Source organism: Girardinichthys multiradiatus, unplaced genomic scaffold (assembly GCF_021462225.1).
Source record: "Girardinichthys multiradiatus isolate DD_20200921_A unplaced genomic scaffold, DD_fGirMul_XY1 scaffold_37, whole genome shotgun sequence".
Classification (NCBI taxonomy): domain Eukaryota; kingdom Metazoa; phylum Chordata; class Actinopteri; order Cyprinodontiformes; family Goodeidae; genus Girardinichthys; species Girardinichthys multiradiatus.
Window position 1 is genome coordinate 88,324 of NW_025917690.1, and position 16,970 is coordinate 105,293.

At 38.7% G+C, this 16,970-nt stretch overlaps 1 long non-coding RNA gene across 1 annotated transcript; it reads left to right on the top strand.

Annotated features, from left to right (window-relative positions):
- The first annotated feature begins 261 nt into the window (after positions 1-261).
- LOC124865189 lies at positions 262-7,180 on the top strand. Its single transcript, XR_007037493.1, has 2 exons — positions 262-3,516; positions 6,102-7,180. It is a non-coding gene; the product is annotated as an uncharacterized LOC124865189 (long non-coding RNA).
- Positions 7,181-16,970: the final 9,790 nt, after the last annotated feature.

Here is a 16,970-nt window from a genome sequence, read left to right on the forward strand (position 1 = left end):
GAAGAATTTGTTTTTCAATTACCAGTAGCTGAGGATTTTTCAGAAATTCAAAAGAAATATACAAGGAGAGACAACTAAATCTTTTATTTTTTGGCCCCAAAAGAAAATTGCTATTTAGTTGACTTACAAATCCCTCCCCTTGTCCAGCTACCTGGACACTCAGAGATGGGAAGGTGTCAATGATGCTCTTTGCTAAGGCCAGCTTGTCTCCATTAAGAGGATAACTGGGGGGAAAAGACCACTTATTCTTAGTCATTTACTCAATTTACTCATACGACAGATGATCAGATTTTTCTACATCAGTTCACAAAGAGATTTGTAAAGTGAAAAAACAACTCTGAAGTGTCAACAAAGAACAATACTTACAAACCACACCTCTCAACTAGATCTCCAATACACGTCTTCACAAGAAGCTTTCTTGACTGCATTGACAGGAAGCCTGTGGTTTCGTATTCCTGAAGAATCTGTGGAGCTTTTTTCATGAGTAGTGACTGTAAGGGCTGACTCTCCTCTCCCCTATTAGTATGGGGCTGTGGAGGATAAAAGTTATTGCTGCAGTATGTTTAATATCATCACAATAATCTTGAATCTAAGAACTATAAAGAAAAAGTTGAATGAGTTGGTGATTAAATTAGAAAATGTTTTAACCAGTAAAATTACAAATAAATTTACTCTGTAAACATGCTGAAACATGAAATCCTGATTTTAAATGAACATGAGAACAGTATAAAAATAAATACATTTATCCAACTCAAACACTACCTGGTTTTGATTCATCTCCTCAAGAGAAGCTTCCCTCCAGTTGACAGGAACACATGGAATCTGTCAAAGTCCTTCATTTCCACATTGGTGTCAACATCAGTGTACTCCAAGAAGTCAGAGTTATACTTTAATATCCTGTCCAAAGAACAGCCAGATTGCTTGGCAAGATTTTGTTCAATGAGATTATTAATACTTGAAACATGAAGAATTTTTTTAGAAGTCTCTTTTCCATTTTGAAAAGTTGTTACAAGGACTTTGACAGATTCCAGATTGTCAAATGAGAACTGAAAAAGTGAATAAACAAAAATAATACAATTAGAACATTTTCGTCTAGATTACAGACATGAAAAAATGCTTGTTTGTTAGCTTTTGAATTTAACACCATCATGATCCAAAATTGCACACAAGACAAACTAAATTTGTTGAACTGCAGCCATCTTAAGAATAATGTTAAACAGAAAAGTTGTTTCCTACGCTAATACCATACTAATTCGTTCCCACGACATAGGTATAACGTGCGCATGAAATACTAAATCATAATCTTCCTATACAGCGCACTTTCTGAAACATAGGGAGGAACAAAACAACAACTGGATGAAGAGGGATAGTCTGGTCGAGTTTCATTTTAGGCTGGGGAGAAGCTATAAAGAGATTGGGAAAAGTCTGGCATCTTATTAGTGAGAGACCATTAAATAGAATATTAAAAGCCAGGTGTTAACCCTTCCTGCTTCTGTTACCTGACCGTGGTCGGGAAACACAAGGGAGATACTTCCTCCATGGCCGAAATGGTTGTTCACTTCGGGGTGTAATTTTTGTACTCCCTGTACTTGCGTGTCAAAGGGGGTGAGACTTCTATAATAATAAAAGCAGTGGAGTTTTTAATATCTGTACTGCACACTGATTACACGTTAAATGTACCGTGGCCAGCTGAACTTACTCTCCGGTCGCTGTCGTGCATAGGCTAGTGCCAAAACATACAACCGCGCCAACACTCTTCTTCTCTCTCTGCACTCTTCTTCGTGGTCCGAATATAACAGCGCACATCGCCACCGCAAATATGCACACGTACACATTTACACACCTACTGTACACTGAGCTCCATCACTTATGAGTTACACATCTAATGTAACACAGGTCACTTGATGCCTACTTAGTATTTCGAGGAAACTGATTAGTATTTCGTGCGCTCGCTATATACATATATATTCCCCCATGTCAGTTCCCAGGCGCCATAGACATCTATAAAAAATATTTAAGTTTCATATAAAACTTCAACCATCTCCTTTTTACATTAAATAATTTTAACATCTTACCTCTTCAATTAACTTTGGCCAAAAAAAGACAACTATAGCAAACCATACCGATAAAATGGTATTTTAGAAGCCTTGCAACGAGAATGAGCTAGCTAAATTTGACATGAAACCCAGCATAACTACATGCTACCCCGTCGTAGCAACAAAAAATACCATAACACATTTTCAACTATTGATTCGGCAAATTCCAATAAGACTAACTTGTTACCACTGCGTTAAAACAAATAAAACGTACTTACCGAAGTGACTGTTACAGAAGATGCAGCCTCCATCTTTGTCTCCTTTGTTAATTTAGACCATAAGGCGGGAAAGTCTTCCTCCAACTAGAACACAAACCAACACAAATATGTGTTGAAATATACAACACATCGTGTGTTATACTTTTGATGCCATTTTAACACATCGTGTGTTAAAATTAACGCATAATGTGCTTTAAATGTAATAACACACATTCTGTGTTATTTGTTTTAACACATCTCTTATAAGAGTGTACATGTTTGTGTTTGTTATGGCTTGTGTCCATTTTGACCATTTCCAATCATCATCACAGGATTACAATTAACTGTATATAAGGAACTCATTTAGAGTTTTGTTTTTTATATATAAAACGTTTTTTATTGTTTTTTTTTTCTTCATCAGCATTTTCATTTATTCCTATTTAAAGCCTTGTTTTTATGAGATGCTAAACAGTTATTTTTTTCTAGCCTGCTTTAGAAATGGTGGTTTTTCAGCAAACAATGAAGAAACAAACTTTGATTTGATCAAATTTAATAAGTTACATGATGTTAAAAAGTCAAGCTTTCAGCTTAAATGTTATAGAGCCTCTGGACATCAAGTTAAGAGTTAAAAGTAATGAGTTGTCATAACCAATGACCAGTTACACAAAGCCTTGTTAAAAACCTTAGCCTACAAAAGTTAGCATTTAAAACTGAAATGTAGCTCATGAAAACATTATCAGTGTGAACCACTTATCTTGTAATAAAACCTGGGAAAAGCTCCTATTATTGTTGTCAATGTGTATGTATTTAAATCCAATTTATGCACTGCTCTTTATCTTTCTAGCTACATTATGTTGGTCTATGTTTATTTGTTTAGTTGATTTTGTTAAAGACTGGTTGAACTTAACCTATGTGCCTGTGTGTTTAAAGAAAAACAGAAGGGGTGTGAACACTTTGTGGCATTGTGGGTATTTTAAACCAAACAGTAGAGAAGTCGCATTATCAAAAATACATTCATGATGTTACATAGAAAGTCATTTACTTGAATATTGACATGTAAGGTCACACAGCTGAAGCTTTCTTCTTTAATCTTTAATCTTTCTATATTATTCAGTAACATTTGTGCTTGTTAATATTATTTTGTTTGTATTTTGCTAAATCCACTAAGATCTGGTTTTGCTCTCACCACCAGTGCTGCCTTAACTTTCAACAACTGCTTCAAGGTAGTTTTTTAATTTCTTACCAAGCTGAAGAAAAACTGCTTCAAAGTAGTGGAACAACTGGCTTTCAAGCTGAATTACATCTAAACTTGTTCATAATTATTAAATTTGCTGCACAACATGAGAATGTGATGTAAATACTTTGTGTGTTAAATAGGAATGTATTATCAAAATCTCTCCAGCAAATTAAAATATTTGGCTCAATGTGGAAAAAGGAAAGGTTTTAAGAATTAAAGGACTAACATCTCATCAGGATCTTGAGAAACTCATCCATGTGTTTATCTTTAGTGGAATAGATTACAACAACAGTGTCTTCAGGTGTGCCTAAACAGACAAGCTGCAGCTGATCCAGAACGCTGCTGCCCGCATCGTCACTAGAACTAAGAAAGTGGAGCCCATGGTCCCAGTTCTAAAGTCCACTGGCTCCCAGTATCTCAGAGAATAGACATTAAAATACTTCTGTTAGTTTATAAATAACTGAATGATTTACCACCAAAATACATTAAAAACATTCTATCAACCCTCCAGACCACTCAGCTCTTCTGGTTCAAGTCTTCTCTGCATCCCCAGAATCAGAACCAAACATGGAGAACCAGCATTCAGTTCTGATGCTCCACTAATCTGGAACAAACTTCCATAAAACTACAAAATGCTGAATCCCTGAGTTCTTTAAATCAAGATGAAAAACGCATTTGTTTAGAGTTGTCTTTGGTTGTTAAACATCATTAATTTCAGTCTGTAGTCCAATTTTTCTTTACTTTAATTTGTTTTGCCAATGCTCTGTACTTTTTTATGTTTTAATCATGTAAAGCACTTGAAATCATCTTGTTACTAAAATGTTCTATACTAATAAACCAGACCTGCCTTAAGTTGAATCAACATTAATCCTAAAAAAGATTTTTTGCACAAGAAAATAAAAATACATGTACATAATCCAGTCATCACATTTATATTTAGGAGCAACTCTCTACAAAAGAATGGAAACAATGTAATTCAGCATCTAAAAGGTTACCTGAAATTGCCATAATTATAAATATGAAACATAGAAACATATAAATATAAATGTTCTTTAAGATAAAATGAAACACTAATGAGAGAAAGCACAAACCATTAAAGGGTAATATAACCTACCCTTCAATCTGGATACAAGTAGCCTCCTATTTACATAGAAATAAATTACTCTTAAAGAACATACACTGTAAAAACGTAATTAGATGAAAAAGGAAACAAGGCAACATTTTTCAGGCAATTTTCTGTTGTTCAGTGAACTTACTGGCATTTTAGGTATTGAATACCTGAAATATTTTTGTTTTACTGCAAGCTAAAAAAATTAAGTTGCCTTCATAATAAAAAGCAAATAAATTGAGTACACATGAAACAAAAACTATATCAGCATCTCAAACAAAAAAATACATAATTAAAATAAGTAACGTTTGAAAAATATATATTTGTATATACTTAGACATACTAATATTTTAATATTTGTTTCTGTTATTTAAAATGTGTAAACGTATTCAAAAGATGTCAGCTTTAACATTTTTAAGGTTTTAAGATTTTTAAAGATTTTTAAAATACTTATTAATTTATCAAATGCAATAAGAAACATTGTAAAAAATAAACCAGACCTTGTTAGTAGAGCTAATAAAAGTTATCCAAATAACCTCTTCATTTTAAAAGCCAACTTTGTCTACTCTCTCATCTCCAGATAAAATTAGACAAAATGTGGTAAAACTGACATTTTTTAATATTATAAAGATTTAAAACACATTCCATAATATTTACAGTAGCTGCTTATTAAATGTAGGAACATTTTAAAAATGTGTCTTTTAGTTGGCTGATTTCACCAGCCAATATTAACATCTAACACAGCAGGACCTCTGCTTTCAAGAGTTGATGGAAAATGTCTCACACTTTTAACAATCACCACTCTTATCTAACGACACAGTATAAAAACTACAGTAATTACAATTTTCCACTAATATTCACCTAATATTGACTAAATTTAGCATTGAAATGCAGTTAAAATAAATATTTTTGTTTAAAATGTATTTCTTTCTTTTTCATGGTGAGGACGACATTAAGATTCCTTGGATGAAACTAACATGCAGCCACAACATCACCAGTCCTACCAGTGACTTCAACACAATTAAATAATTTTATATAATTTTACATTTACAATTACAAATATTGGTATATCACTGCTGCATTGTGTCAAATTCAAAATAATCGATCATTTATTCCAGGAAGTCCTTGTACTCAATATGCTCATTAAAAAAAAAAAAATTATATGATCGTTTAAAATATTTCAAACTTTAAAACTATTTGTGCTGCAGATTGTAGTCAATGGAAGCATTATTTATATAGTCTTAATATTATATTCCACTTATTAACCTCTCTAGTAGTAAACAAGGTGTTTTGTACAGAATATAATAGTAATATGCATTTAGTTCACATGCTGTCGTCTGCCAACGTTTTTCTGCACATTGATTATTGCAGATGTGTTTTACTTTTTATGTATTGTTAAACATTTTTCAAGCAGCCGTTTTTGTCTGTTGATTATTTAAACTTTTAGATTTTCGTTCCTGCAGATCGCCGTGCCAAATAGGAGGAAAAGCAACTACTGAATGAAGCGAACCACCAGCTGGTCGCCTTGACAACCGCAGCTGAATTGTGTTTGTTTTTTTTCTCTGTTTGACACCAGTTTGGTTTTAAGTGAAAGCATTTTTACAGAAATGTACTTCATATTAACAAGCTGCTGGATAAACCTCAAATACATTATTCCGACATGAACAAACCTTTTTTAAAGGGATGGCGGAATAATTAAATAATAGCAAACACCCAGGATGGGATTTAAACCCAAGACCTTCATACTGCAAGGCAGCTATGCTATCAACTGCACCACCATGCAGCCCTTAGGCCAGTTAGAATTCTTCTGTCGTGTTTTTAGCTTTAAACAGTGTAAGAGAAAACCTGTATACATCATGAGATTGCTTATAACTTTAACTTCTAACAAAACAAGAGGAATCTGTAAAGTAACTCATTAGAACAGTCCTGTCACTCAAAATAATCCATTCAGTAATTTAGTAAAGTTACCTAAATTACATTCTGTGCTTTAACTTAACACCCAAAACCTAAATTAAAGCTGAAAACAAATTCAGTTGTTTTTTCCAACATGAAACATGTGTAGGAACCATATGAGGGAATTTGGGCTGCATCTTGTACGTTTATTTTGTCATCTTGTTGTTTTTACAAAACCCCAAAGAAAGTTCACAGTCAAACTGTTGGTCATTAATTAAAAGAAATTCACTTTAAGGCAGCATTTGTTTTCCACATCACACAACAGATCTATAATTTGAAACAAAAATATGTAAAACAAGTCAAGTTAGTTTCTTTAAGCTCTGAATATAAAGTTTATCAAATCAGATCCAGGCCTCTTTTTATTGACATGAATATATAACCTGAGACTAGACAGAATTATGCTGATATAAAACACATTTAGAGACAAAGAAATTAGAATATAAACATTTTTGATTTTGGGATTCAGGATTATTTATCAGCTTCTTAATGTCAGATTGTACATCAGACTAAAGCACTTTTCCTACACGTACTGAAGTCCTCATGAAATTGAATGTTCTCTTTACTCATTGAAATGAACTGCTTAAAAACATCTTCTTGGGTTTTCTTCTCACTTGTTTGGTCATCACAGGCTCAGGTTCTTAAGACTGCAGATTTGCTGCCAAACAGCTTCTCCCCAAACATCACTGCTGTCCAACTACAACTTCAGACAACTGGCTTACGTCATTAAATTAGTACATTTAAGTGTAACTAAGCAAATAAGTTATTTTAATAAATCAACTTAATAAAAAAATTGTTAAGTTTGTTTTCCTTTACAAATACATTTTCATTTTATGAAAGTGTTCTTTTTATTTTGAGTTATTAACAGTATGATGATGATAGAATCAATGTAAAATAAAATAAAGCCTGAAGTCAGAAGTATTTATCCAAACATAAGAAAAGACATGTTGTGATCATCTAAATAAACTAAACAGTGTTTAATCCTGGTGATTAACCATGAATTCACAACACAGCAGTTTTATTAGTAGGACAAAACTATTTACATCGACTGTCATACAGTTTATAACCATGCTAATACAGTCAATACTTTTATATACAGAAGATAATCATGAGCATTATTACAGAAATGATTACTGTCGCTGTAACTCAGTATTTGGATTTGTTGTGAAGACCAGATAAAACTGCAGCTGCCCTGAAATCAACAGAAAATTTTGCTTTTTAGTTAAAAAACAACAGAAGTGTTGGGACCACAGCCATGGTTACAACATGAAAGGCCAGTACAGACTTTCCTGGAACTTTCAAAATAAATTGCATTTAACCTACTTCCAACATTTGGAAAAGTGGGGAGTAGCAGCGGACTTCCCATGATGCCACTGCCCGCATAAAACCCCCACTTCTCCCATAAGTCTTTCTCTTTCACACCGGTGATCATTGGGACAGGGGAGGCACAGCGCTAATGTCTCTTTGCTGGCAAAAAGACATAACTCTTCAACTGGATCAGAGAGTGTCATACAATCATCGATCATATGCACTAAGATAAGTACAAATGAATCACTGCTCGTGTATCCGGTAGATTCATTCATGAACGGGAATTAAGGTACAAGCCTGGCTTGACTTTTCTCTCTGAGGCCTACAGAATCAGGCTGTGTTATAGAGAGTTCCCGGCAGAGACGCTGTCTCTACGACTCCGAGTGGAGCAGTTTCCCGAAGGAGGACAACGGACGCATCACCATGGTCACCAGTAACCAGTAGCCGCGCCATCAAACAGCTACAGAGTGTAGAATATAAACTATTTATGTGTGTAATATTAACTATCTCTGTGTGTAACTGGCATGTGTACATAGAGCATAGGGGGGGTCAAGCTTAGGGAGTGAAGCATAGAAAGTGCAAGGTCCTTGGGGAGGGAAGTAGAGAGTCCAAAGTCATAAATTAGTGAAGGACAAGGAATCACTAATGGGGGAGAAGAAGACAGGGGAGAACAGCGCACAGAGAGGGCAAGGTCATAAATTGGGCCAGACACGATAAGTTTGTTATAAGAGAAGAACCAGAAGAAGAGGTTATATGGTTGCTGGGGAGATATCCACAGATAGAATGATTGTGTATGTGTACTGCATAGCAGCGAGGGGTATATAAAGGTATTTGTGGCCCCTCCAAAACGGACAACACACAGACGTTTCTAGGTACCAGTGTGAGTGTGTGTCCCCTCTCTGAATTCAGATTGTTTTTTTTATAAATTTGTGGAAGCGTACAACTGATCTCTGACTGAGGATTGTCCTTTGGGTGCCAAATAAAAGAGTCGGGGAGAGGTGAGGAGTAATGTAAGAATTAACTGACGGCCAGTAAAGTTTTCCTACCTCAACAAGAGGTTAGCTGGAAGCTAATCCTTTCATTCACAGAATTCTTCAAAATTCGTCGTTGCCCGGACAACTCCTCTTCAGCACGGTTCAACGAGGTTATGGTTTGGGCAGAGAAAGATTTAGGATGAAATGATCTGAACATTTTTCATTTTATGAAGTTTGGTTTTGTTGTGTTGAACTCAGCTATCTTGGTGTTAGCAGAATATCTGCAGCACACGTGCTCAGGTTGTGTTCTTGTTTGTATGTTTTAAAGTTAAGACGAACTTTATTTAAAGGGTGATTTTAAACAGAAGATTGATCATAACGCGCCGTCGGCGCTTATGCATTTTGACCCTTTTATTAACGGTATTTTAAAGGTTGTGGAAATATAAAGGCCTTATTATTAGTAGTTAAAACTAAGATATATTTGGGACTTTGCTGCTTATAGACTGATTTTTATTGGCTTTAGTTATGCTTTTGAAGGTTAGAAAAAACCCTAACACTAGCCTCTAGTATTATAACACATGAGTGTTCATTATTCAAGGACAAGGCTTGCAGGTGTTCTCTGTCTGTATCCACGTGTGGGAAACAATTCTTAATTAAATAATGACATATGTCTCTGTTTTTTATGCTGTTGCTGGGGAGACATCCACAGACAGAATGATTGTATGTGTACTGCATAGCAGCGTGGGGTATAAAATGTAATGCAACGCAGCCCCCAGTGAGACAACACACATGGATTTCCAAGGTATAGCAGTGTAAGTGTGATGTCTCCCTCTCTGAATTCAGATTGGTTTTAATAAACTTGTGGAAACTACAACTGGTCTCTGGCTGAGGATTGTCCTTTGGGGTGCCAAATAAAGAGTCGATGAGAGGTGAGGAGTAATGTAAGAGTTAACTGACGGCCAGTAAAGTTTTTCTACCTCAACAATTGGTGCCGTGACCCGGATTTGGCACTAACTAAAGGATAATTAATTGACTACGAGGCGGACGTCGTTCTACAACACCACAGGGTCGATCCAAAACAAAAGGTAAGGAGATTTATATTTAATCTGCTTTTGCCTGCTAATAGTGTAGGTGGTGTTGTGGAATAGATATGTTTTCTCTTAAATTTACAGTCTTGACCAGTTTTGGGTAAAATATTTGTTGGTTGAAATAATGTATTATGGTAAAGAAATTATATATTGAGTAAAAATATTTGTTGATTGACACAAGATAAATTTTAGCCGAGATACTTGAATGGTGAGGCTTTTTTCGGATAAAGTTTTAGCCGAGATACTTGAATGTTGAGGCTGTAACATACTTTTCACCAAAGATACTTAAATGGTGATGGTGTTGAAGTAAATAAGTTCCGGAATTGGCAATCCAAACTCAGTCCTGACGAGGACTGGGGTATTTAGGCTGGGGTTAGTAAGAGCCTCCCCGAGGGACTGAGGACGCCTCAAAGTGGCCAGGAATAGGACCCCGAGACCCTGAATCGGCAGGTGTAGGAAGCCAGTTGAGATACTTAAATGATGAAACTGTAATAATAAGATTAAGTAAAAGGAATTCCAGGGAGTCAACGGAGGGTTGATTCCTAGGTGTCAAACCGGGTTTGGCATCACAGCGGTTGGACCAGGAGAGATTGAAAAAGTCCAGCTGAGTGGAAGAGTTAAAGGCCCTCCGCGCGCGCCAGCTATATACCCTGTTGTGTTTTTGTATTTGTCTAACTGGATTTACTATGCATATGAGTGAGAAGAGAATACAAATGAGTGGCTGCGAATGGCTGAATGGCTGCACTTGAGTGTGAGTGATTATATAAGCGGTGATTTTACTATAAACTGTACTATCACAGTATAATGCACTTGAGTGTGACTATAGAAGCGGTGATTATATTACAAACTGTATTGCCATAGAGTGAAAAAAAAAAAAGAGACAAGTTGTTCAACATGGCAGGAGAGATTGATGGTGAAAAGAGTGATGATAGATGGGGAAGAGGTCCCTGGATACCGTTGTCAGATCAGGTAACTGTGCTGGCAGACTTTATGGAAAAACATGAGAAAACGTCAAAGAAGGAAGTTCAGAAAACTATAGAAAAGATCATGGAAATGATTGTCGAAGGAGGAGTAGGAATGGATGACAGGTAGATGAATATAAGAGGTATCTGAAGGATAAAGAAAGTTGGTAGATTAAAGCTGATGAGAAAGGACGACTTGGTGGAATAAAGTGTAAAGTTGAAGCAAAAGACGCAGGTAAAAGAGAGACAGGATGGGGTAGTTTGTTGGTTTGGTGGCAGGGATTGATTCACTGCAGCAAGGACAGAACACAAAAGAAGCAGTCAGAAAAAACAGCAGTACCCCGGGCAAGTGTCCCTCCGCCCTATAGTCTCACACATGGTATATATCCAGTGATAGATGTGCAAAATGGAGAAATGTATATTAGAGGAGACACAGAATCAGGCCAGTTATGTGCGCATTACAACCCGTTTGTCCCTGAACTGTCAAAAGTATACACACCACAAGTGGGAGGACCTGCCTGTTATGAGCCCTTCTCTGACCGCATAGAGAGAGATAAAGAGGGCCCTACACACCACTCTCCCCCGCAGCACTCTACCCCATGCGTGAACCCACCTACAGGAGTGAGCCAGACCCTCCTGGGAAATTTTAAAGAGAAATTAAGTGTTTTGAAAGTGTCCGGTGAAGACGGAGCATGCGGCTCTGACTCACAATCTAGACAGAAAACGTGGCCGGAGGCACCCAGCCCTGGTGACCGGCAGACAGCGGGAACTCCTGTAAAGGTGGAGATATCCCTGAAAGGCAATTGGATCCCTGAGCCAGACGTGTCAGAGGAGGAAGCAAGTGTTGAGCAGTGTAGTGTGGCTTCTGGCAGTGATTGGTTGAGTGAAAGAGCTGAAGTAGGGCCTAAGAGAGACAGAAGCTCAAGAAACGCTTAGACTTTTAAGAGGGGTTACACTATTGGAATCAAAAGTGCATGATTTATATGAGAAAGCTTCTCAACAGATGACAGAAAAACAGTTTAAAGATTCTGGAAGAACACACACCATGACTACTCATAGCCAGAGCGGTCCGTCCAGATTTCAATGTCCGTTGTTGACCTCATCAGCTGGAATGACAAAATATGTCCCTTTTTCATTGGGAGATGTACAGGTATTAGTGGATAAGTTGCCACCTATTGCAGGATGTGGACGTGTCTGGTTACAGGAATTGGATACATTGACTAAAGGCATGACACTGGCCTTGGGTGACTTTAGAGCAATTTTGGGACGATCTGTGCGTCCCTCGGTGGCTAGGGAGATAGAACAGAAGGCTGATTGCAGTAAGGACCCTGATGACACACCCCTGACACGTGTAATGACAGCCCTAGGGAAGGCCATAAGAAATCAGTATCCGCCCCCGTTGCAGTCCCACAATTCGATTGGGACCCTAATCAGCATCCTAAAGAGCACATTAGTGCTGCCGTGGACACGTGGATGAGACACAGGACGGATGAGGCAGCGTGGGCACAGCAGATCCCGTGTTGCCTGCAAAGGTGGGAGAGAACTGTCTGAATTTTTTAGTGGACACTGGAGCTACTTATTCCACCATAACACAGCAACCTCCTAAACCACTGCTCTCTACCAAGACTGTTTCTGTGATGGGCTTCTCAGGGGCTGCACAAATTCTGCCTGTGACTTTACCACTTCCTGTTCAGATTAGGACTCCGAGAGTAACTCACCCTTTTGTGTTTTCACCCAGCACACCTGTTAATTTGCTGGGCAGAGACTTATTAGTGAAGCTGTGAGCATCAGTGCTGTGTGGTACTGATGGGTTAACGGTAACCTTTCCAGATGGTTCCTCTGGCATGTGGACAAATGCTTCAGCATGGACAATATCTTTTACAGCCAGTTGAAGAGGAATATGCTGACATCTACTGGGGACTGCTGACCGCACCTTCTTCTCCAAGCAGCATCTTCTCTGTGTATCAGCTGTGGAAACCCTGGATTCAAAGTCTCTGCCCCTACACCTCTCCACCTGACACGCCCCATGTCACTCTGTTCTACGACTGTTGTCACACTGAATGGTACCAGGATTTGTTTAATGAAACAGTAGAAGGTAGGACATGGTTTATTTCATCCAAAATATTTATGTGGCTCCTGAGGGTGTGGCTGGAACAGTTGATTTAACACTTGACCAAGCAGAATGGTATTTAATGTCAGATGAAGCTGTTCCTCATGTTTCTCTTTCTTTGCATCCTGAGCATCAAACTAAGGAATTGGGAGGAGTGGTAAAGTGCTCTCTGGCGGCTGGGGACTGGCAGGACACCTCAGTCACCAACTTAAGGTATTCTAAAAGCACAGACACATACTGTATAAAATGTACAGCTACTGATGAAGTCCTGTTGCAGCATGACATGCTCATACATCATCCTGGAAGAGAAAAAAACAGATCATCCCAAAGCTGCAGCTCTTTTGCAGAGCCTACCTTCTCAGTTATGGGCTGAAGGGCCCACAGATGTAGGATTAACCCCCTGCACCCCAGTTTCTTTTCAGGTTGCATCTCCCTTGCTTATTTGGGTTCCACAGTATCTGCCCAAAAAATAAGCTCAGGAAGGCATCAGAGACACCATTGAAGGCCTGAAGGCAGCAGGTGTGTTAGAAACCTCAGCATGGAACACACCCATCCTTCCTGTAGAGAAAAAAGGTACTGGAAAATACAGCATGGCACATGATTTCTGGTGACTCCTACTGTTCCTGTATGTTGCTCTCCCCAACCTTGAACCTTCACACCAGTGGTACACATGTATTGATCTAGATAATGCCTTTTTCTGTTTGCCATTAGCAGAAGAGTGCAGAGACATTTTTTCTTTCACCTATTGAGGGGAGCAGCTGCGCTACACCCATCTGCCACAAGGGTTCGCCCTTTCCCCAGGTATATTTAACCAGGTTTTGAAAGATGTGTTACAGACTTGACCCCTACCACAGAACGTGACTCTAATTCAGTACTACTGGCAGCATCTACAGCGGAGCTCTGTTTGCAAACTACAGAACTCATGCTGAGACATACACATGGATTCAAGATCACTAAAAATAAACTACAAATAACAAGGAAGCAGGTTTCCTTCCTGGGCAGAGTTATTACCGCAAGAAACACGAGCATGTCAGGTTCACATAAGCAAAGTATTTTAACACACCCTAAACCTCTTAGGGTGAAAGACATGCTGTCTTTTTCTGAGGCACATGGAGTAGGACACGTTGGAATTAAACAGATGCTGGAGAATCTGAAGGAGTGGTGGCATCCTTTTATGACAGACATGGTGAAACACGGTTAAATGCTGTACAGTGTGTGGGCAATTTAACCCAAAGAAAACTTTGACACCGTTGCAGGTAAAATTGCCTTTAATCACAAGACCAGGAAAGGAAATAATTATTGACTATACAGACATGGTGCAGTCACTAAGAAGTTTCAGATATCTGCTTGTGTGTGTGGATGCTTTCACAGGATTGTCAGAAGCATGGCCAGCAAAAAAGGAAGATAGTAAAACTGTGGTTAAATGTCTCATTAACCATTACATTCCCAGACACGGGTTTCCTGAAAAGATAAGGACTGACAATGGAACCCATTTTAAGAACCAGGAGCTGCAACAGGTGGAGTCCAGTTTGGGGCTGAAACACTGGCTCGGTGTATCACCCTCAGTCCCAAGGAAAAGTTGAAAGAATGAATCAAAACCTGAAAAACAAATTGGCTAAAATCTGTGCACAGACCAAATTATCATGGGTTGATGCATTACCTCTTGCTTTGATGTCAATCAGGTGTTCAGTGAACTCAACCACAGGATACACTCAATACGAGCTGGAAAATGGAAGGAGTTTTCCAGGACCACGAGGAGCAGTTCTGACATCTACAGGTGATATACAGAATCTGTCACACAAAGACTATTTTTCTCAGCTACACACTGTGGTGGAAACCTACAACAAGGTTCTGGGATCTGAGAGATCTACAAGAGAGCCAACAACACCCCAGGTCGAGTGGGTGTGGTTGAGAGTCATCAAGCGAAAGTGGGTGGAGCCAAGATTCACAGGACCATACCAGTGACTGAGAGGACATCCCACGCAGTGAGGCTGAAGGGCAAAGGAGACACGTGGTTTCATTGGAGCCAGTGAGGAGATTGGAGGAAACACAGCTTCATCACAAGGAGCAGAATAATCCCCTGAGCTGTCAGACAACTAGGCAGTCTACCTTAGTTGTTGAAGAAAGAAGACCAACAGACACCAGCGCACAAGATGTCACCTGTATTAGAAACCAACGAACAGCGAGACTGCGACACCCAGAGGACAAAATAAGACACACACAAAAAATAAATAAAATAATATAACATTTTCAATTTATGATTTTTACTTAACAAAAGTTATATTTTATATGTTTTGCATTTTTACTCTTTTATTATATTCATCAGTGTTGTGCTTACTGTTCAGGGGCCATAAGGACTGTAGTGATTGAAGCCAGACATTGTTTTTAATGAAGAAACAGTTAATTAATAGGACTGAGAAGACATCCTCCACTTAGAAGGGGTCAAGACATCCCTGCTGAGGATCAGAAGGTTTTAAGCACCCTGAGACTACAAAAGCACGAAATGCAATAGTCCTCAGGCAAAGGTGAGGCAGAGGCAGCTGGGCCTAAAGCATAGTTAATGTAAAAGAATCCTTCTGTCCCCTCTGGAGTAAGAGGTGTATATTGATATTGCTTTAATTCATTTTTATCTTCTCTCTGAAAGTATTAAAGTTCACAGATGATTTGATTTCAACGAGTTCCATTGCATTGTCGGTTCCAGGCATGCTTAATTATAGTACTCGCGGCTGCACTAATGACCAAAATGGAGGGCACCGGTGGGAGCACCGAAACTAAACGGCCCCCTCCTATAATTATGCGCAGCCCGTCTGACCCTTATGGCGCCAAATTGACCATTCATGCTAATACTAAAGGAATCACAGTAGCACAACTTGACTTAAGTAACATTATTAATTGTGGAACCAACCAGGTGGGTTGACGTGGTTATGACATCTATATGTGTGTGTTGAGAGGCCACCCCAGTCAATTGTCTCGGAATCTGTGTGGAAGCTGGGATCAGGTATTGTGGAACACTGGACCAGGCAGTTACACTCATCATTATGACCGCAGGAACAACTTAGGACAGCTGCAAAAGAATATATCCTTGATTAGAGCCACACCAGCACCTGGTGGACCTGCGATCCCCCTCAAATTCACCACTCGATATCTGACATATGTCCAACTCACCCCACAATCTCTTAAGACAAGTAATGGGTATTATTTTGTCATGGGTGTTGACAAATCAGAAAAAGACCCTAAAGGCATTATTAAGATACAACTAGCATCACCTATTCCCAGTCCTGGGCCGTCCCTTGTCCATTTTGTAGATGTACATACCGTGAAGGACCTTATAACATTGGAAACAGGATTTACTGAAGCTAACCTATGGCTAGAATGGATGGCTGAGACTGCGCAAGAAAATCATATGTCTAACTGTGTAGCCTGTGCAGCTGCGAGACCCTCCCTTTACACTGAACCTGCTCCTCTGTACCCCTCTGATACTTGGGGCTATAACTGTATGCTAAATTTAATCAAGGCAGCTACACCCACTAACTGTACCACACTGGCTACTATGTTTCCGCCCATTAACAATAAAACTCTCGCTGGACCATTTACCCCTTATAAAGGAAATGGAAGCTATACATGTTTTAATTTTACCTCTCCAAATGCTATTGTGCTTCTAGGTGAAATTCCACAGGATTGGTGTAACAGAACTGAACGTGGTTCAAACATTGGAAGGTGGGCTAGAGCAGGTTTATACTATTATTGTGGTGACAGGAGACTTTTGATTAGGATCCCTCAGGAAACCTGGTCAGGCTATGGTCAGATTACAGGCACCACTGATGTTAATTGATGAAGTCATAAAAAGAACTAATAACACTCATCTACCCTAACAGCTTGGAGGCGCAGACATGTGTTAAGGAAGCGTGCAACTAACTCCTTTGATCTCACGTAGAACTCT